General features: G+C 38.5%; 1 long non-coding RNA gene across 2 annotated transcripts in view; it reads left to right on the plus strand.

Annotated features, from left to right (window-relative positions):
- LOC110597709 (uncharacterized) overlaps positions 1–22,655 on the plus strand; it is a 36,169-nt gene that overhangs the window by 5,995 nt on the left and 7,519 nt on the right. For both annotated transcript variants that reach the window (XR_013425135.1, XR_013425136.1), the window contains exon 2: positions 4,779–4,876. This is a non-coding gene — a long non-coding RNA (uncharacterized LOC110597709). The remainder of the gene's footprint in view (positions 1–4,778; positions 4,877–22,655) is intronic.

The following is a 22,655-nucleotide window of genomic DNA, read 5'->3' on the forward strand; positions in this document are numbered from 1 at the left end:
GATGAAATATGGAGAATTAGATCAAGCAGTTAAGTACTGCCAATTAGCTTTATCCACACTGTAAAAAATGAGCTTCTGCTTAAACAACTTACCAGTAAATGGATTGCAACTCCTGGACGAGTTTGACCAGTTCTGAATAAATTTCAAGATCCAGGGACAGAAGTTGCTATGACCCAAACATTATTTCTTTGGTTTATTGCATATGAACAACTTCCAACCTGGATCAACCAGGAAAAAAAAAAAAAGGTTCTATTTTTTCTCATTACATACCGTAGAAAAGAATGTACTGAAAATTGCTTAGAGGTATGGTGGCTTGCAGAAAGCATCTATTTACACATGAACTTGAAATTAGAATGTTCTAAAAAAGTGAAAAAGATGATTGGATATCTAAACCAAACTGATGCTTGAAGCTCCAAGAAGCTCCTGATTATCTCTGATAAGTCACCGAGTCCAAAGAAGAATCCTTTCAGATCTCTGAGGAAATTTCTTTGAATCTTTCATCCCATCTTCTCCTTTCTGCCTCCCCAAGATTCCCCTTCCATCAGTCACAGAATGATCTTTTTCTGCTCCCTTCCCAACCCCTTCTCTACCTCCTTCTCTACCACATACTTTCCTTCACACCTAATTGAAATATCTTCTAAAATGATCAATATTCTTCATAGTCACAAAGGACCGTTTATAGTGATGCTAATTTTGGAAGGTGGGATTACTGGAACTGCAAGAAGATATTCTTACTAATTCAGATGCAGTTGATAGAGGTAGCCTGAAGCCCTCCACCAAGGAGCAGTATGAGGAGATTGAGAACACAGTGAGGATGGAGATGGGAAGCAGTGCGAAGTTAGGATGAAGTGGCGATCACTTATCCATTGAAATGTTCTGAGCTGGGAAGGAGGACAATGTGACCAGGTTTACCCTTTATACAGATTTTTGTCTCTCATGGGGAAAGTGGACAAAATTGGACCACATTTAGATTAGACTCTTGCAGTCTGAGAAAGAAAACTGGATCGTGGATATAGATTTCTTGATAATAGAAAATACTCTAGACCAGACCCTACGCCAAGTGATAGAATTGGGAAAACATGGAAAGATGTGAAGACTGTATTTGTATAAGTCTGGATGTGTTGAATATATACAAACCCCAAAATATAATCTGAAATTTCTTATTTGAATCACATAAACAACACAAACATAAACAACATAGACAAATTTTGTTGTCATTTTCTTTCCATATTGAATTTACATAATGCAAAATGCCACGTATTTGAACCTCAGTGGGCAAGTAATGATCAAGGAAGATTTCTTTTTTTCTTTCTTATTCTTCATCCACATGGCCTTGAATATTGCCTCTTTATCTAGTTGTGTCTGTCATCTTCCAGTGTGTGAAAGGCAAAATGTTTTGGGAAGAGAAAGAAACCATGGGCGGAGGGGATTTCACATGAGTTGCAAAGCTGAAAGTCTTGACCGCCATGCTGGAGAAATAAAGAGGCATCATTCAATAGATCTCTTGAGTTTCTTACCTTATTTTGATTAAAATTAAGAGGTCAACCCATGTATGACATGACAGAATGGGTTTGGAGTGGTATAAAGGCCTGAACCCAGCTTTAATGTTGCACTAAATTAGTTTGTGACTTTGAGCAAATAATTTTTTTTTCCTTTCTGCACTCATATGTAAAAGGAGCAGTTTGGTTTAAGTGATCCAGTTTATCTGCTTAAAACATGAGCCAACAGAGAATTATTAGATTTGGTGGAGGTTAGTGACTAGAAAGAGAAAAATGCAGCCACTGAGTTTCTGGTAATGTTCTATATTCTAATTTCTGTATTGATATCAAAGATGTATTCATTCAAAGAAAAAGTAATCAAATTGCATTCATTCTGTTATATTTTAATAAAAATATTTGCATTAAATAAGAACATAAACAGATAAAAACACTCAGGTATCTCAACTCCTTTGGAGCCAAAAATATACAGAGGAATAAGAACAAATTTAATCTACCTATAAAGATCCAATTTATAAGCAACTCTGAATTGAAAATAACAATTTTAAGAAGAATATATGTCAGTAGTAGCCTCAGCGCATAATCAAGATGGTCTGATTAACAAATCCTTATTTGAATAATCAACTTGAAAATCATTTCCTTTGAAACTATAGCCTGACTATTACACAGTTTGATCAAATCTAATCAACTCTTACGTAGACTTATGAGATTTAATTAATTTCAGATGGACATTTACTGGGAAAATGGTTTCCAAGGCACCTCAGTGGCCATGTTGTCCTGTGGACTCTTGCCCACAGCCAATGTGACAGGAACAGTAAAACTATTGGGACACAGGAAGTCCAGAATCATACCACGGGATCCAAATGTCTTATGTACAGATTACAACTAGATGAGTGAAACCATTTCTTTGTATTGAAAGGCAAATTTCAGTTATGGCAGGCCCATCTTTACAATGAATTTACTGTTATCAAATAAGGATAGCTACAAATATACTTTGGGGTTTATGGAAGCAAGGTGGCTTCAGGATGAAGCAGCTGTGGAGGAATGCTTTGAACCATGTGGACCTGAATCCCTGCCCTTAAAATGAACTTCAGAATTTCTTACAAGTTTGAGAAATCTCAATAATCAGTTTCTAAAGAGCTAAAAACTGGTATTGAAAACCTGATTTTTGTAACCTGGGAGACTTTCGAATGAAGACCCAAAGACTCAGCAGACCATGAATTTTTATTCTTAGATCCAATGAAGCAGTAACAATAGGGTAGAAAGGTGATTAGACAAAAATGGTAATGATCAAGTGCTGATGAACTAAGTGAAGCAACGCTTCGCACCCACCCCCACACACACACAAAAAAAAAAAAAAGAAAAAAAATCTGGTGTTAGATAAAGTAAGTATTCATAGGAATTTAAATTGGTAAATCACTTTGGAGAATTATCCAGTGATCCCTATTCAAGTTGAGGATACACATATCCTATGAGGCAATGAATTTCATTCATTACGATGAGCCCTGAAGAATTCTGCTCACATGTGCCAGAGGGTCACGGGCAGAGAGTTCATGGTATCATTGAACATGACAGTGAAATATTGGAACAAGTTGTATTCCCATCAGTGTGAAAATGAACAAATAAATCATGGCTTCAAATAATGAAACAATACTCTGAAGCAGGGAAAATTAATTAACTAAAGGGATACATATTAACATTAATGTATTTCTTCAATATATTCATGAGTGAGAAAAGCAAGCCAAAGAATACAGTATGTTATGGCTACGTGACATTCACAAGCAGGGTGACATCCATAAAAAGATAGAAATGATAAGCATCAAGTTCAGTAAAGCAGTTCCCAGTGAAAAGGAGGTTGGAGGAAGGTACATAGAAAAGGAGAAGACTGATAGGGACGCAGGTATCTCTTATGTGAATTTGTAGGGTAGCTTCATATTCATTTATTATGTTAATCTGAAATATTCCAAAATATAATATAAAAACTTTATTTGAGTGATAACGTTACATCCATCTGTTCATCTACTCATCCATTTGTCCATGAATTTATTCAATACATTGTATTGAACTTCTACTTTTTTGCCAAGCTCTGTAGACAGCTTCCTCTAGAGAGACCATGAGAAATAAAAGGGCCTTAACTTCAGCCCTTAACTTCAAAGAGTTTATGCTCTAGCTGAGAAGACATAGAGAAGAATTTTATAATACAGTGTAAACATTTGAAAAGGGAAACCTTAAAGTAAGACATGGTTTAAAGAACAGGATACCCTGGACCATTATCTGAGGCAAGGCCTGTTGACAAAACCCTATAGGGACACTGAACAAAGATCCACTCACTGGGGTCCTTCCCCCCAGGATTCAATGGCATCCACTGTGTTGACAATGGTTCTTACTCAAGGCTGGTTATTATCAGCATTTTTTTTTACAATGACTAGAAGTTTTGTACAAAGAACAAATTGGATTCTGTTGTACGATTTTCAACCTGTCACAACATTTCTCAGAGTTGTAGCAGTGATAGGCACTGTGTAAATCAACGTGATGTTTTGTATGTGGAGAGCACTTTGACCATTTTACTCCAAAGACTTTATTTAATAGCATATTGGCTCAAGAACAGAGCTGAATTGACCTCTCATGAGAAGAGGGAAATAAGGTAGGAGGGCTGGGTTGTTCTGTCTGACAATTGTGTAGGATTAGGTGGGAAGTGCCAGAAAACAAAAACAACCGCAACAATAATGGCTCAGGCTGGGGTTGTGACTCAGCAGTAGAGCACTTGCCTAGAACATGCGAGGCCCTGGGTTTGATCCTCAGCACCACACATAAAAATAAATAAGTAAAATAAAGATATTAAAAAAATAATAATGGGCTCACCTGCAAGTTCCTCAACAGATCTGAATTTTCTTGGTTCAGTTTGCAAAAGTAGAGCTATCACTGAAAACCAATTGGGGGATTTTATCTGTGATTACCTGTATTAAGTGTGTGTGTGTGTGTGTGTGTGTGTGTGTGTGTGTGTGTGTGTTATGTTTATATATTTAACCTTAGTTGCTACATTGAATGATCTTAAAAACAAAAGCTATTCCTTTTACACCAAGAGAGAACTATTTTCATCCATTCCAAATTGTTCTCCTCTGGGATTCAGAATTTCCAAATTGGTACAGACTGTGATGTCGGCTCTTCTGGTCTCTCTTCTGTTTAGATAGTCTTCAAACTCAGCTCCTTATCCTGCCTTAATTTGTGTAGGTTATGAAGTAAGTTGTAAGCCACAGTTTAAATATTTTGTTTCATTTGCAGCCTTATTTACATCAGATCTTCATGATTTTGAGAAGATAGTATGGACTCTAGTTTCCAGATGAGATAATGAAGGTGTAGACACGTTATAATTTTCCCAGGTCAGTATTCCTTTGGCAACTGATGGCTGAGTTTAGAAGTAAACTTAGCTGTTGGTTCCTTGTTCCTCCCTGCTTTCTTGATCCTGTAGGCATCAATATTTTCATAAATTGGAAGTTATCACCCAGCACCTTCACCATATTCTCAATCCTGTGTCTACTCCTTGATTTTATAAACTATTCAAGTTGAAAGAGAGTTTGGGGATCTCTCAGTTTGAGGTTCTCCTACAGTGAATCCAAAGAGCATTGCTCCTCTGGGCCTGTCATTAATTCATGTTATTCAGGAAGCACATGGCTGTTCTGTCAGACTTCTCAGAGCTTAGATTTGTGAAAGTCGGTCTCTAAGAGGGTATAGAGTATGCACTGTTTTTCAAACAGTGTAAATTGTCAAATGCCTGTTTATGTTTGTCATGCTGAAAGTTGGAACACCTACTTTGGAAAGCACTAGTCTGAAACAACACATTTTTTTCGGGAGTTGGAAATGCTCGTGCAAACTATACCTACATAAAAACAATAAAGAAGAAGAAGAAGAAGAATGTTTATTCCATGACAGAAGCCTTTCTCATTTTTCCTTTCCTCACTCAAATCCATCCCTTCCACTAGGATGTTTGCTACCTACTTCCTCTCAGCATAGACAATGTCTATTGTGTCTGATTTCATTTGCTCAATAATATGAAGTTCAAATTTGTCATCCACACTGTTGTATCATCCCGGTGTGAGAGAATGTACCACAGATAATTCATCTGTTCAACCATTGACAGGCATTTGAGTCATGTTCAAGTTCATTTTTGTTTTGTTTTGTTTGTTATTATGAATAGTGATGTTATCAACATTCTGCTTCATGTTCTTTGGTGAATTTAACTTCAGAGGTGTTACGGCGTTAGTCTGCTTTCTGTTACTATAACACATACCTAAGATAATTAACTTATGAAAAGAAGAGATTTATTTTTACTCACAGTACTCGAGATTCTACTCCTTGATTGGTTGTTCCCATTGCTTTTGGGCCTGTGATGGGTAAGCATATCCTGGAAGAGAGCATGGTGCTCTCTACCAGGATAGCTGCTTACCTACCGCCAGGCAGTGAAAAGAAGGAAGAGGGCGTGGCCAAGGCCCTGGGATCCCCTTCAAGGTCACTCTCCCAATGATCAGAAAGCTTTCCACTTGGTCTTACCTCTCAAATGTTTCACCACCTCCCTATAATGCCACCCAGGGAATCAAGCATTTTACACATGGACCCTTGGTGACGTCTTAGATCCAAACCACAGCAATTATGAGACAGCTTTTTATCTCTATTACCCATTTTCACAATATGTTTGTGTAATAAACAGCTATGAAATCTCAGTGGCATACAAAAATAAACATTTATTGCTGAGGGTTTATGGTCAGCTGGGGTTCAGTTTGGTTATTCTACTGCTTCTGGATGGACTGACTCACAGGTGTGAGGATGGATCGTGTTGGCTCATCTCAGCCAAGCTTGGCTAGAACAAGAGTAACTCAAATCCCTCCATGTCCCTTGCATTCCCCAGCAACCTAGTCTAAGCTTGTTCTCAATACAAAGGCAGAGACACTATGGGACAAGTGGAGATGCCCAAGTGCTGTGTGATAATTACAAACAATGCCAAAAATAAGACAGATAGATGAACAGAGTTGAAGGCAGGGGATCGGATTTTGCTTCTTGATAACCAAGAGTATTGGCACAAGAGGAAAAAGGAATTGAGGCCAACAATGCCATTAATTAACTTCAGTTTTCCAACATAGGTCAACCTATGCTGCCTTTAGTATTGTTTGAGAGTTATACTTAATCAAAATTCTTACCAACGTGTGTGGTTTTTATTTTGTTTTGTCTTTGGCTATTTACATTGCTCTTCCTGGAGTTGGGGATGTAGCTCAGTGATGCTTAACTAGCTTGCACAAAGCCTTGCATTCAATCCCCAGTACTAGGAAAAAAAAAAGTTCTTTCTCCTTCTCCTCTTCATAGGGTATATAAAGATTTTGCAGTATTATTTTGTTAATATTTTAATTTTTTTACATTTGCATATTTATTAATGAGGTAAAAGACATTTTTAATTGATTTATTGGTAATTTAGATGTGCTTGTTTAGGAAATTTTTGTGCAAAGTGTTTTGCTTTTGCTCTTATTAATTTGAGTGTTTTGCCCACGTTTTTTATTTATTTTTGTATATCTTCTACTTATAAGGATTTGTAGGACCATATAGAAATTTATATCAATAGATAATTATTTCTCCCTCTCTGATGACTTTTATTTTTCTAGTGACATCTCTGATGACAGAAATATTGAAAATGTCCTTGGTGTGTTAGACTGTGAGTGTGACTGGCACAGAATTGGGAAATGAGTGCATCCCTCAGTGGAAGAGAACATCCTTCCTTTACAAAGGATTTATGGTCTAGGCTAGGGGCCAAGCAGAACATGCCTGAGAGGAAGAAATGTGAAACCAAATATAGTTTTGAACAACTGGTTAAGAGGAAAGGCTTTAAAAGGCTTAACTTAGGTTTCTGGCTTTACATTGGTAAACTAGATCACATTGTGTAATTGACTTTTCCTCCCTGAGCTCCCAATTCCTGAGGAAGACTTGGTTCATTCCCCAGACCTGGAACCACATCAAGCACAGGTCTATCCCAGCTGGGGGAAAAGCTCTCTTTCTCTCTTAAACACAACAGCAAACACAAGCAAAAGATCTCCTGCTAGTATGAGAGAGCACCATTTATCACATGATTCCTTAAAAGTTCAGAAAGAAATAGGAACACACAGAAAGCTGTGGATACTTAGACTGCAGATTTTCACTACTGTTTCCGTTTTCCAAGATGTGACATTTAATCTCTTAAAGTGCTCTGTATTCTTGATGAACTTCTACACATCTGTTTCATATTCCAGAGAAGGGACAGGTGAATCCCTAAGGGAATGTTGTTAAGAATTTTACACAGTGGCAGTCTGTCAGGGAAGGCCAATCACCTGAAGGAGAAGAAAACCCATCAGAACTGTTCAAAGCCACTTCACAGAGTGTGCACAGAAGAGAGAATTTGAAACTGCAATCTCCTGGAAAGGAAAGTTCTAGGTGCGTGAACAGCCATCTCACCCTCAGGAGTAGGTTTCCCTCCGGAGCCATTTTTTAAAATCTTATTTTGAATCAAAGTTGCCTTCAGTCTTTAATGCATTGCAGGTACATCTCTCTGAAAGAAATATCTCTTTGCAGTGACATAGGATTTGTTTATTCACATCCCTGAGATATTTAAAGAAACTTGGCTTGGGGATTTTGTTATTAATTTCTTAAAGCCTCTCCACTTTTTTTCTTTATGGTCAGTACATTCTTAAGCAATGCAAAAGCTGGAATTACGATATATTCAGAAAATATATAACATTTCCATATTGTTTAATTTGAGACTAGAGAATTTACCTCTTAATGTGTATGATAACCGCCCCCGCCCCAAATATAATATCTATGTCTTAATCCCTAAAACCTGTGAACGTGTTACCAGAGATGGTAAAAAGGGACCTTTCTGATGTGCTCAAGAGCCTTGAGATGGGAAGACTATCCTAGATTGTCCAGTGGGCCTGCTGGAATCACAAGCAGGAGGTGAGAGTGAGGAGGAAGTGATATGAGGATACAAAAGGAGTCGGAGTGACACAGCTTTAAGCTCAGGAATGCTGGCAGCCTGAAAAGGGGGCCAGAGGGGATTCTTTTGCACCTCCAAAGGAATCATCTCTGTTAACATCTTAATTTTGTCCCTATTAGACTCATCTAAGACTTATGAGCTCTAAAACTATAATAGATGTATTGTTTACAGTCATTACCTTTGATTAATTTATTATAGCAGGCAAAGGAAATTAATAGAGTATTCAATATGTTGTATGGTCAAAGTTAAAGAACAGGCTTAACCTCTCTTATGGGTAGCAAAATATATAGTTCCCCAATTTAAACCCTCCATGAGACGGCAGCCATCTCCAACCAGGAGATATCTGAGCCATGGCTTTATCTAACAAGAATGCATTAGGAAATTAAAGGTCTCATGTTAACACTGATGCTAAAAACTGCTCTGTACCTCCTCACCTGAATGTCAGGGGACTATATGAGGAAGTTAAGTTATGCCTCAAATCATAAACGACTGAAGCTGTTCCTCTGAATGGTATATGACTTTACCAGAACTGTTAAAATCTGTGCAATATAATCTTCTATTTCTAAGAATGATGTAGTGACTATTATCAGAATTAACCTCTTACCATAAGGAAATATGATACTTTATGCAATATATGAAGAACATGCTTTCAGGCACTGGACAAACATCCCAAAGATGTGATTCATAAATTAAGAGAAGCATGTGAGCTGGAGTTCACATTTCTATGAGGTTTGTTTCAGACATAAGAAATTAGGAACAAGATACTAGATGTCCTTTGCAGGGAAAGGAATTGGCAATTTGAGAATTATGCAGAAAGTGAACCTTAGAACTCTATCAGGTTCCCTTTGAATCTGTGGCTAAATGCTAAGCATCATATGAATGAAAAGAGAGCCTATGAGGCCTGACAGAGCAGAGCTGCCTGGGAACCATTGCCTGGCTAGAGATTTTATAGAGCATACAGTTTGGGAAATATTAAAGTTCCAAGGAACCTATCTTATTCACAGCTCAGTTGTGCCAGGGTGTTGGGGTAGATTGTAGACAGGCCAAAGAAAATGCCCAGCGTGGGAGAATATGGTTTATTGGGGAAAGCTTATGAGAGATCATGGACTGCTCAAAGAAGAGGTTAATGGTGACAGGCTAATAGATGGCATCTCTGACCCTGATGGTGTTTTGTCTAGTTGTGGTTGTCTGGACATATCCTTTTTTTAAAAAAAAACTATTTATTTATTTTAATTAGGTATATATGACAGCAGAATGCATTTTGATTCATCGTACACAATTTCAGCACAACTTTTCATGGTTGTACACAATGTAGCGTCACACCACATGTGCAGTCATACATGTACCTAGGGAGATGATGTCCATCTCAGTGCCCTTGATTACATGCACATCCTCAACATGGAATGTCCTAGAGGTACTTTATGTGTTAGGCTGTAGAAACAGTGATGTTTTCAGCATCAGCTTGCTTAGTTTACTTGTGTGACCAGCATCCCAAGAACTGTCTTGGCATTCATGTAAGAAAGCAGTTTTTAACAGGTAATACTAACTTGTCCTGGTTCCCAGCAGAACAGAGAGCCAGTGTCTTTCAAGATAATATTTATTTGGACTTTCTGTCCCAGGCTTGCTCTCATTAAGCTAGATTTTTAGAAACAGAAAGGGGCATTCAGGGATTTGTGTTTTATGGTCCCCCTTTGCTTTAGGGATGATATACTCCACCTCCAACATGCCTGATCGTGCCCATCTTTCACAATGTCTCCTGGGTGGCATATCAGGATATAGGTTTTACCTAAATCCCACAACAGTCATACAAAGAGCAACAGAATGCAACAAACCCTAGCTATAAGAATGCAGATCGAATGCAGCTTATCTCCAGGTAGCATGAAGGGTAACCAAGTAGAAACAGGATCAGTGCTAAGTTTACCTATAGTTATAATGCGGGTTTGCAACTGTATCACTGAAGGCAGGTTGGGTTAACCATCACAACATTTTGTTTCAATGAGTCCACAGATGCTTCCCTGTGCTGTAGTTAGCATAGTAACATTTTACTTTGAAGTAGCACCTTACTCATTTGGCTTGTTCTTTTTAATTTTAGTTTTAGTAAGCAAAGTTCTGGCTCTGTATTATCTAGGGTGGTAGCCATGTGTTTATCTAAAGCCTTAACCTGTAACTCAATGTCAGTGTTTGTTGTTTGAGGAGAAGGTACAGCAAGTGGGAAAAGTCACCAGGTGGGTAACTGTTTTAGTCAGTGATTTCATTGCTGTAACTAAAGGACCCAACCAGAACAACTGTAGAGGAGGAGAGATTTATTTAGGGGCTCACAGTTTCAGAGGTCTCAGTCCATAAGGGGTTTGCTCCATCATCTGGGCTCATGGTGGGGCTGAACATCACCTTGATGTGGAAGAGTATGACAGAGGAAAGCAGCTCACATAGTGACCAGAAAGCAGAGAGACAGGTCTCCACTTGCCAGATACAAATATGTACCCCAAAGCCAAGCCTCAATGACCCACCTCCTGCAGCCACACCCTACCACTTCAGTTACCACTCAGTTAATCCTAATCAGGGGATGAATTTACTGATTGGGTTAAGGCTCTTATACCCCAATCATTTCTCCTCTGAACCTTCTTGCATTGTCTCACATGTGAGCTTTTGGGGAATACCTCATATCCAAACCATAACAGTAGCTGAAGTTATTTTGTGTTTAGCTTTATCAGATTCTAATTATATAGACAATGTGGGAAGTACATAGGCTGTATGGTCCTTTTTCAAGTGTACTGGCCAATCCTCACAAGACAGATATTGCCACCCATGGGTACCACATGTCCACAACTACCCCCAAAGGAAGGCATGTACTCCCTCTCACACATGTTGTTTGACTGCCATTCTAAGCAGCCAGTGTTTATGAGTTCAATGGTTAAATTGCATTGATTGACAGGTTCATGCCAGAGGTAGGAAGGTATTACTTCCGGTATTTCTGTTCTTCGAGGAGCTTTTCTTTTCTTTTTACCTGTGTTCTACTTAGCCATTTCAAATCATCAAACACAGAAAACCTAAGCAAAGAATTAGCCATTGTCATTTATTCCTACACCAAATGGAAGGCATAATTGGTATCTTTTAAGGAAAGTTAATTTACATTTAAGTCCATAGGGCAATTATCCATCTAGTTTATGAGTAGTGATTATTGCTGCAGTTTAACATCTGCTTGCATTGTACCAAACTGACTGGCTGAAGATGTCACAGGAGACCAGTGGAGGAGGACAAGGGAAGCTCACCACATACCCAGTAATACCTTTTTTTCTGCATCTCTGAACAGTATTTTCCCACTTCGCAAATACATTAGCTCTAAGGAGGAAAGGTTAGATCAAATCTTGATTATTTAACAACACATAAGAAAACTGATCATTCTGAATGAAAATAGTACCAGCCTATGGCCCGTGACCAGGTTTACAATACCATGTTTTATTATAATCTCAATGGTTCTTGGGGTTTGGGCAAAGAAAAGTATGACAACAGATAGGTTGTTACAGACCATAATGAAATGACCCACTTCCCTTAGAGATTAAAAGCCCTGAATGAGTAGTTTTTTTAAATGTCTTATTTTAGTCTTTTTGCCCGTGGACCTAGGAACCCACACCATGCAGGCCTTATTTGCAATTCCCACAGTCAGTGGATTGTAAGGGTTCCCTAATGTAGCTGTGTGGCAGCAGCAATAGCAAATTATCTTGTTCTCCGGTTCCTGGAGCACAGGAGTTTTTCTCAAGAATTATTTGAAGCCCGATGGTATCATCAGGTTCTGGTATTGATATCAGGAATGCATCTGGGGATCTTTGAGTCCTGCTTATTGATGGCCTTGATGGCCCTCCATAGTTGCTTTATTTACACCGCCAAGGGTCCATCTTCCACATTTAGTTGCTGTTTTAGAGGACCACTCATTCATGCAATTAATTCTGCTGTAGCTACATTACAAGGGAAGTGGAAAGGCCAATGTATGCCTAAATTCCCGTTCCATTTTTACACTATGTGGTCAGTAAGGTGTGTTCCCTTGTCATTGTCTATGGCCACAAGGGCAGCACACAGGTGACAAGCAATTGAAAGCAATTGGTATGGTCCTTTTGTAAGCTGGTGCCTGCAACAGTCTCATGTGCAGGTCTTCAAAAGTTAATGCAAATTTGCAGCCTTGGTTTAATGAAGTCCACCTGCTACTATTGTGAAGGTTGCATCCCTTGAGCTGTCTAAGCCATCACATGAAGCATTGGCCCCAGCTGCTTCATGGAACAGGCAGAGTAACTGTCTCATACAAATGCAGCATCTAAAGACATCCAATTCATAGGACTCTTCCTGTACTAGTATGTCTGAGGCTTATACTTGTTCCACAAATAATTTTGCTTGAGAAAAAGCATCAAGGAGTTCAAGTTTCCAGTCCCATCAGCATTTTCTTAACTAAATCATACAGCGATGTTAACATTTGGGTTGAGCATGGATTGGAGAGCATCTTGACACTCGCTAAAAGGTCTGTGAATGCTTAGGACTAAGGAAAACTTGAAATTTATCTATAGCAGAAGTGCCCAACTAGCTAGACCCTATGTACTTGGCTGACAGCCTAGATCCTTGCAATTTGGAGGGGTTGATGGCCCATACTCTGTCTTGGAGATGCTGCCTCCATCATTTGATCTGCCTCTTCTAGGTGGGAATGACTCAGAAGTTAACATCAAATCATTAATATAACAAAGCATTGCCACTGAGTCAGGTTTATCCACAGGGACGGTGCTGCTGCCACCATCCCATGATGTAGGGTTGGGCTATGTAAATCTCCTTGGGGAAGAACATTGAAAGTCCATTGTTGGCATTCCACATGAAAACTTTCCTTATAGAGCACCGTGTGTGTGTTTTCTTTGTCCTCTCTTTCTTCTGCCCTTTGAACCACACTCAGTATCCCTCACTTCCTAATCTTTCCAGTTACCACATATATCAACTCAGAACCCATATCAGAGCTCCATAATATTGCTCCGGAGCTGTCCAGAGGAGGATGTCCTTTATTCTTGCTGTGAATGTTTCATTATCAGGACCAGTGTGCTTGCTGCATTAATGGCCTGATTTATCCATGAATCTCTTAGGAAGCCTTGCAGTTCTGCCATGCATTGCCCATCTCGGGCCATCATGGGTAACTCCCCTATATGGGGCTAAGCATTCTTATAGGCAGCTATCAGCCAGGCCAATAAAAAGATGGCATGGCTCTCATTAGCAGCTGAATGTAAGTGTTGTGTCAGAGCAGGGCATGTGGGGACTGAGGTGAGTTTATTTCTGTCACTCCCTGATAGGAGTTTGCGTCAGTACAGTGTCCTGAAGCAGCAGTAGCTATTCTGTGACATTTTCCTTTGCTTTCTGCAGGATAGTAGCAGTCTCATCTTTTATGGAGATATGGATGTGGGAGGCAGGTTCTCAACATCCACTCCCACCTGCTGTGGCTGACCCGTCTTTACCTTTTGAGTTCTGACAGGTCTGACCTTGGTACTGGCAGCTCAGTTGCTTCATCCCAGACCTCAACCTCTTCTTTTGAGGTGCTGGGTTCACAGAGGTCCTACTACTGGGAGTCCCAGTCCTTTTGAGTAGACACCGTCTTTACTCTAGCTTGTGTTAAATGTTCCCATTTTAGTTTAGCAAAGTGGCAGGCTAACGTTTTCAAATTTTCACCAGCACTCAGATGAAAATTTCAGATGCACAAGTAATTGCTCAGTGAGTCCCTGACTGAGTTAAATGTACTTCACGCTCCAGCTTTAACTCTTCCTGCAGTTGTTTAAAACAGGCTTGGACTGCTCTCCGCCTCTCTTGCTTCCCACAGTGCCATGAGGAGGGTGGCCCCATAGCTGCTGCTCCCTTACACAGCTCTTTCTTTTCTTTAGACCATATTGCTGGCCCACGAGCCATAGTATTTCCCCTGACCCTTTGGGACATTACCATACACACATGGTGGCCCCCAGGCATCCATAATAGCTACAGCCCTTTCCCACATAGAGGTAGAAGATCACCCCTGGAGTCCCCCTCCCCGCATATTTCCCCTTCTCAATTTCCATAGTCTCTGTGTTCACAGGGGCTTCCTTGGCCTCCTGCCTGGCTTGCTGATTGTCTCCTCCACAGCCCAGCTGTGCCGGGATGATGGGGTAGATTATAGACAGGCCAAAGAAAATGCCCAGGAACAGCATGGGAGAATATGGTTTATTGGTGTTATGGTTTAGAAATGAGATATCCTCCCAAAACTCATGTGTGAGGCAATGCAAGAGACTTCAGAGGTGAAATGATTGGGTTTTGAGCGCTTTCATCAGTGTTTCAATCTGCTGATAAGGATTAGCTGGGTCTTAACTGTAGGGTGTGGTTGAAGGAGGTGGGTCACTCTGGCTGTGCCTTTGGGGGTTGTATTTTGTCCTTGTTGAGGAGAGTCAGTCTCTCTCTCTCTCTCTCTCTCTCTCTCTCTCTCTCTCTCTCTCTCTCTCTCTCTCCTGTTGTGATGTCTTGACCTGCTTTCCTCTGCCACACCCTTCTGATGTGATGTTCTTCCCTGCCTCTGACCCTGAGCAACCTCTGAAATCATGAGCCCCAAATAGACTTTTCCTCCTCTAAAATTATTCTTGTCAGGTCTTTTGGTTGCGGTAAAAAAATGCTGATGAAAACTATTGGAGAAAGTTTACAAGGGGATCAGAGACTGCTCCAAGAAGAATTCAGTGATTACAGACTGACAGCACCTCCATCCCTCATGGGGCTTTGCCAAGCAGGCGCCTCCCCTCCCTCATATTGCATCCAGTGATGGCCGGTTAGACAAGTGACATGTATCCTTTCCACAGTGCCCTCAGTTCTGTACCCATTCCTGCTAAGACAGGGGTTTTATGTTAGGCTACACAAGCAGCCACATCATCAGCATTAGCTTGCATAGTTTGCTTGTATGACCCGAATCCCGAGAAGCAACTGTCCTGGCATCCATGTAAGATAGTAGTTTTCTACAGATAACACTAAGTTGCCCTGGTCCCCAGTATGCAACAGAGAAAGCCAGTGTTCTTGGAGACAATATGTATTTGGACTTTTCAACCCACGCTTGGTCTCATGATTTCCTAACTTGGCCAGGTTTCTGGGAACAGAAAGGACATATATTCACGGATATTTAGGGAAATGTATTTCTCTATCCCCCTTTGCTTTAGGAATTATACACAGCCAGAGGGAAGCAATATCACCAGGCAACCTAAGTATTTATTTGAAATCTCTGAAGAGCCATGTTTTAGGAACAATTTTTTTTTTCTAACCCTACATTAACCCTTCTCTAAACCTATTGCACCAATGCCTAAAACCAGCCCTCCACAAGATCAAGCTGACTCAATATTTATTAACTGTCCGCTAGAACTAAACTCAAAATTCTTGAAGCAGACAACACAGTTCAAATTCTAAATGATATGGCATCCACAGTGTTCGCAGAGGGTTTCTTGGAAGTTCACCACTCAGATTTCCCTTTGAGAAACAATTTGCTATACCAGGCCACAAGCTCTTTGTCTCTAGACACAGCACTTCAAAATCCAGCTCATGCTTTTGATGAGAGCCGTAGTTTTGATGGTCAGCCCTAAGCCAACACTCAAGCTCTCAAATAAGAGCCTGTGCTTAAAGGTTGCACCTCTTTGCTCTGGCTAGTTGGAATTTGATTATGTATTAGTACTGATCTTCATTCAGCTAGAATCTTCTAATTATATTCAACTCCCCATGTCTCATCACTGTGAATACTCTGCACATGAGGCAATTTCTAAGAATGGTTGCTCCTCCTTCCCTGCTTTCTTAGTCCTCTGTCTGGCTGTGTGTGTCCCTTGATGCACTGATCTTTATGCAGTCTGCCTATTCTACTACTCATTGTCTTAAGGTTGCTTACCTATATTGTTGTAAAAATGTCATGCCTGGTCTTTAGAAATATCTATTGTTGTTTATATTCTAGGAAATTGGGGCTTTTCTGGTTGTCTTTACCTAACATTCTCTAATGAAAAATTTCAAACATAAAAACGTTGAAAGAATTTTGCAAAGAACACCCAGATATCTACCACAGATATTTGACAATTTTTTACTGTACTTACACATTGTGTATCCATCTGTCATTTTTTGCTGCATATCAAAGTAAGTCACACATCCTTATGTAAGTAAGTTACATCTGAATATTTTATTGAATGCATATCATTAACTACAGATAAGTATTTTATAGTTCTTTTTTATGAGATACAATTTATGTAGAATAAGTTGTATATGTTTGGCTTTTTTCTTTATATCAGGGAAAAGAGTGAGTAAAAAAAGTAAAGGCAGAAGAAGGAACAAAAAATAATGATTTTGCCTTCATACAGAAATTATAGTTCAGGCATATTCATTTCAGGATCTAGGTGAAGATTTTGAAATTATGAAAGTAATAACTTTTTAGTATTTAGGGAGGATTTGAATGATTTAATTTATTTAAGTTACTATCTTATTCTGTTTTTCATCAGAGCTTAATGTTTAAAAAGTATCAGCAATGAATTAAAATAGGAGATATTGTATGCTAGTAGCAATCTTTTTTAAAATCAAGGAAATAAATCACATACTGACTTGGAATGAACATGAAGTTTCAAATACAAAAACTAGAAATTAACAGAGATTTTAGGGTGAGATTGTCAGGATGGGGTAAAGCTGTCAGGATGTAGTTTTGATGGTCAGTTAGTACATACTAACTTCACTGCACAAAGTTAGCAGTTGTTATTCCATTCCAGATGGTGTGACCACATTCCACAGACTGGGTGAATTATAAACAGCAGGATTTATTTCTCATAGTTCTGGAGGTTGCCAGCATATTTGGTGCCTGGTAAGAGCCATTTTCTGGTTAATGGATTGCACCTTTTTATTTTTACCTCGCATGACAAAAGAGGCAAGTGATCTCTTTTAACCCTTAAGAACACTATTATGGTTTGGTTATAAAATGTCCCAAAAGATCCTGTGTTAATGCAGCAGGTGAAGATTAGATCATGAGGGCTATAACTTACTCAGTGGATTAATGTATTTGATGGGTTAATAATTCCAAAGGACTGTTGTACTGGTGGTTACTATAGGCAGGTAGTAAGTGGCTGGAGGAGGAAGGTACCTACAGACAGACCTTGGGAGTATATCTTGTGTCCCCCCCTCCCCCCCCCCCCCCGCTTCTCCTTTTCTCTCTCTGCTTCTTAACACCCATGAGCTGAGCAGCCTTCCTCCACCAGGTCCTTCTGCCATGATGTTCTGCCTCTCCTCAGGCTCAGAAGAGTGGAGTGCATCCATGGACCTCTGAAATCATGAGCCCAAGTAGGCTTTTTCTCCTCTGAGTTTTTCTAGTCAGGTATTTTGGTCACAGCAATGAAAATTGACTGATGCAGCCACCATTCTTGTTCCAAATATGACCATCACCCTAGAGGTGGACATTTCAACATCTGAATTGGAGGAAGGACATTTTCAGACTACAGCAGCTGTAGTATATTTACTTTGTTATGAAATATTGAATATTTGGGAGACTATACAGGCCAAACATTACACATATCAATATCTAAAGTAGAGGGAGTTTGCAGCTACATTAAATTCCTGCATTACCACTATTATCATCACTACTCTTATTATTGCTGCTTCTTATATGTGTTAATATTTATGGGATCATCTTAAATTTGTCAGTGCTTGATGCCAAATAGTTTTATAGTATTATTTATATATGTTAATGCCTATAGATAAGAAGTAGTTTTATGGAGTCTACAACCATTTCCTAAAACATCACAAATAATATCTTAGTAATGGATTGCTTAACTTATGTTAAATGAATCCTAATAGATAGTATCATACAAATAGCATATATGCTTTAAAAACTCAAAAAATTTAGTTGGTTGTGGTAGAGCAAGCTTGAAATCCTAGCCACTTGGTTGGCTGAGGCAGGAGGATTGCAAGTTCGAAATCAGACTTGGCAACTTAGTGAGACCTTAAGTTACTTAGGGAGACTGTGTTTCACAATAAAAAAATAAAATTGTCTGGGGATATGGCTCTGTGGTACAAAAAATAAAAAATGAACAACAACAACAAATTCGGATTTTATCACAATTACTAAGATATCAAACTGTCAAATGTTGGAAATATGTCATTTCATAAACAAAACCAATTTGTTCTGCTATTGTAAAGTGCCTTGCGTAGTTAATAGCAGATCTTTGGTACAAAGGGTTTAGTTCTGAAGACAGTGATCTTCCTCCCAAGTTCACTCTTAGCAAATTCAATTTTCCTTCTTCCAAAAATGTCCTGATAATTCCTGGATACTCTTAAGGACTTTGGAGGTAGCCTCATTATAAGTGCCTCTACTTCTCTTAAAGTTGAGTTCCCATTACCTTTGGCCTTGAAGAAGGAATGTGATGGAGTAGAAAATATGATAGAGAAAATACTCCAGGAAGAGAATATATTTTTTTCTACTTTTGAAAAAATCCACTTATTACCTTTAAATTATTTGTATTAACAATCAATATATAATTTAGATAGTGGGGAAACGGTGTAACAAAAACACATCAGAGGAAATTAAAATCATTATAACCTTCTCACACAAAGATGAACAACTTGCTGGCATAAACATCTCTTGTTTTATATATATGCATATAAAATAATGAATACTTATGTATAAGGATATCTAATAATGAATACATTCTCCATCTAGAATACTTTCTTTTTTTTAAGAGAGAGAGATGAGATGAGATGAGAGAGAGAGAGAGAGAGAGAGAGAGAGAGAGAGAGAGAGAGAGAGAGAGAGAAAGAGTTTTAATATTTATTTAGTTTAGTTTAGTTCTCGGCGGACACAACATTTTTGTCTGTATGTGGTGCTGAGGATCGAACCCGGGCAGCACGCATGCCAGGCGAGCATGCTACCACTTGAGCCACATCCTCAGCCCTAGAATACTTTCTTAGAAGAAAAAAAAGAAGCATGACTTAAATTATTACCATAAACTGTTACAGAAATCACTTTGAATTCCATTGAAAGAATAATGTAATATGTGTGTGTGTGTGTGTGTGTGTGTGTGTGTATTCAGGCAGAAAATAACAGTAATAACAATATACTTGTGAATCTGTTAATAAAATTTAGTGTTTAAAATTAGCATCTTAATTTTAAAAAGATGTTTGTAAACCCTTTGTACCAAAGATCTGCTATTAACTAGGCAAGACACTTTACAATATTAGAACAAATTGGTTTTGTTTATTAAATGATGCTGAGCTTGCACATCTCCAACATTTGGCAGTTTGATCTCTTCATAATTATAATAAAATATGAATTTTTGTTGTTCTTTTTTTTGTGTGAAAATTGACATTTAATATACTGCCTGGTATGTATGTGTTGGATATTAAGCAATTTAATAATAAGTTTTTCTAATTGATAATTGATAGTAGGAGTTGTTTAAGAATTTAGTGAGAGGTTTTTTCCTCTCATATATAAATAGTTTTTCTGATTATTACATCTTTTCTACTGGTAAAAGAGAGTGCTTCTATTTGGTTATGTATTTATTTTAGGAGTGGAGAGTTACAGAATTATTCTTTCTAGTATCAGTATCCAGAACATGAAAATTCAAAGTCCACCAGCCCATATCTACTGTCTTATTACAGAATGAATTTCCATAGAGTGAAGTTGGTGCTTGATTGTTTTTACTTTTCAATCAGGCATACCTATTTCACAATTGAAAGTTCTCTCTGTCCAACATTCAAAGGGGTTGCTCTTCTTGCATGCCAAGTAGTAAATCTCCAGGAAAACTGCCCATAAAGTCCCTTGCAAGGTGCTAAGTGAGATAGGCTTTGGAGAAATAGGAAATTTGACCTATATTGATTTTATGTCCTCTGAGAAATAGGCAGCATGGGCTTGATTAATGAGCATTTCCCACCTCATTTATGTCCCAAATCTCTGCAATTGACATCTGAAAATTCTCATACTTTGTTCCAAAGTATGTTATGTTGAGTTCCTTCTCTGGTTGTGAAGTCTTTCTGCCTCAGATGGCCAAGTGTAGCATTCTTGGTCATGCAGACAGCAGCCGGATCTGGGAAGGATGCGAAGGAACATAAACAAAGCAAAGCAAACAAAACCCACAAATATGATATGTGTGATCTGAATCTGGGAGTAGATTGATCCATCTACTATATATCTATAGATAGATATATACACACATTTATACATATTTATTTTTGAGTTTATTTTTTTCTTGGATAGTTGACCTCCTTAATGACTATTTTCATATTTAACATGAAAATTTTCTATTTCTTTAAAACCTGTGTCACTATCTCACAGTATCAGTGAGTTAACCCTACTATAAGGAGAAGAAAAATTATGGTGTCACTTTAAGATTAAAGATGCAACCTGTATTTCATGAGGTTATATTTCAGTGTCCATATTGACAGTTGAGTGAAAGAATCTTTAAAAGGTAGAAAATCAGAGAGAGATGTTAAGAAGATATTTTCTACCCAACGGTATTCATTAGAAACATCTGGGAATATTCTCTCCCCCCCCACACCAAATGCACATTAGGCATATAACATAGAAGAGAGGTTGGTAAACATTATCCATAAAGAATCAGATATTTAGTATTTTATGATATTTTAGGCCATGTAGTTTCTGTAAGAAGGACTCATCTGTTGTTCTACCCCCAGCATAGCCATAGCTAATATCTAAAAGAACTAGTGTGGCTCTGCTCCAATAAAATTTTACAGACAAAAATGGTCTAGACTTGGTGCAGAGGTGTAGTTTACTGACCTCTGCTCTACATGTCGAGTTTGACAGACCAGTGATTTAATTCTGATAGAAAAGCAAAGCCATAGACTTCAGAGGGCAGTCATGGAAACCACTGTTTATCGCCCACATTGCCTTGAATAAATTAAAAAGCCAACAGACATGAAAAGGAAACAGAAAATTGCCTCACGTAAGAATAAACTTTAAAAGAATTATAAATTATCTAGATGTTAAATTTAACACAGACTTTTAAAATGACTTTAAAAGAACTGATAAGTAAGCTAAAAGTACATTAGAAATGAATTTATAGGTAGTGTTTACGAATCTCGGGAGAAACAATGGAAGGTGAAGAAATAAATCTTACTACGATTGAATGAAAGAATCGATGTATTAGATAATAAGTATGATGCCAGGTGATGAAAAACATAGAAAAACAATACAGAGGAAAAAAATGAGAAAATAAAGAGAGCATCAAGGCCCAGGGGGGGTGGTCATGGCAGCATTAAGTAGAAGTGCTTGTGATGCAATTGTCTAGATGTGGGGACACTTGTCCAATATGTAAGAGTTCAGTGTAGTTTCTTTCATATTTAGTGGTCTTTCCACATCTTCCTGCCCAGTTGTAAGAGTCAGATTCTGCCTAACGTTGCTTCAAGCTTCTTGGATGAAATGTGACCTGATCAATTGCCATCCAAATGGATGTTTAGAGGAAATTATCACCTTCATTTTATATTTGCAGCCACAGTTTTTTTTTTCCCCAAAGGGAGGCTATCTATCCATACTAGTAAATTAAAATAGAATGGTACTAACATTGCTTGCATAATCAAATGCAATCCACAAGAAAATGCACCAGTTTAGACTGGACTTGAGCCTCTGTCGTGTGCATAATGCCCTTCATTTCTTCCTGGATACTGTGATGGACTGACTTCTGCAGTTGTGTTTTATTGGTAAATTTATTCCCACCATTTCCATCCCTATATCTGAAAGGGAGGGATAATAACCAACTTGATGTAAACTGATTATAAACTAACTATGCTAGAACTCAGGTGGTGAAGGATAAATGATTATAATTACATTCAAGCTACTGTCACTGTATTGGACAAGTGTAAGTGGATATGAAATAGCCTTTTAAAAGGACTTAGCAAAGCAAATCTGTCCATTTATATACTTCCTATAATCTTGCTGAATATTAGAGTCTATGGCAAAGTACACATTTCCATTCTGGTTGTTCTATAAACTCTGGTATTAGTTTGAGGACGTGCCTGCTAAAATGTTTACTTTTCCATCCAGAAAAGGGGCCGTATGCTTAGAAGCTGGGACTCCAAGAGCTGTATTGAAGCTGTATTGGATATGAAACACAGTGCTCATATCTGCATTATTTATTTCAGGTGTCTTGGGAATGGAGAGG

The sequence above is a fragment of the Ictidomys tridecemlineatus genome, chromosome 1, assembly GCF_052094955.1.
Source record: "Ictidomys tridecemlineatus isolate mIctTri1 chromosome 1, mIctTri1.hap1, whole genome shotgun sequence".
NCBI classification, from domain to species: Eukaryota; Metazoa; Chordata; class Mammalia; order Rodentia; family Sciuridae; genus Ictidomys; species Ictidomys tridecemlineatus.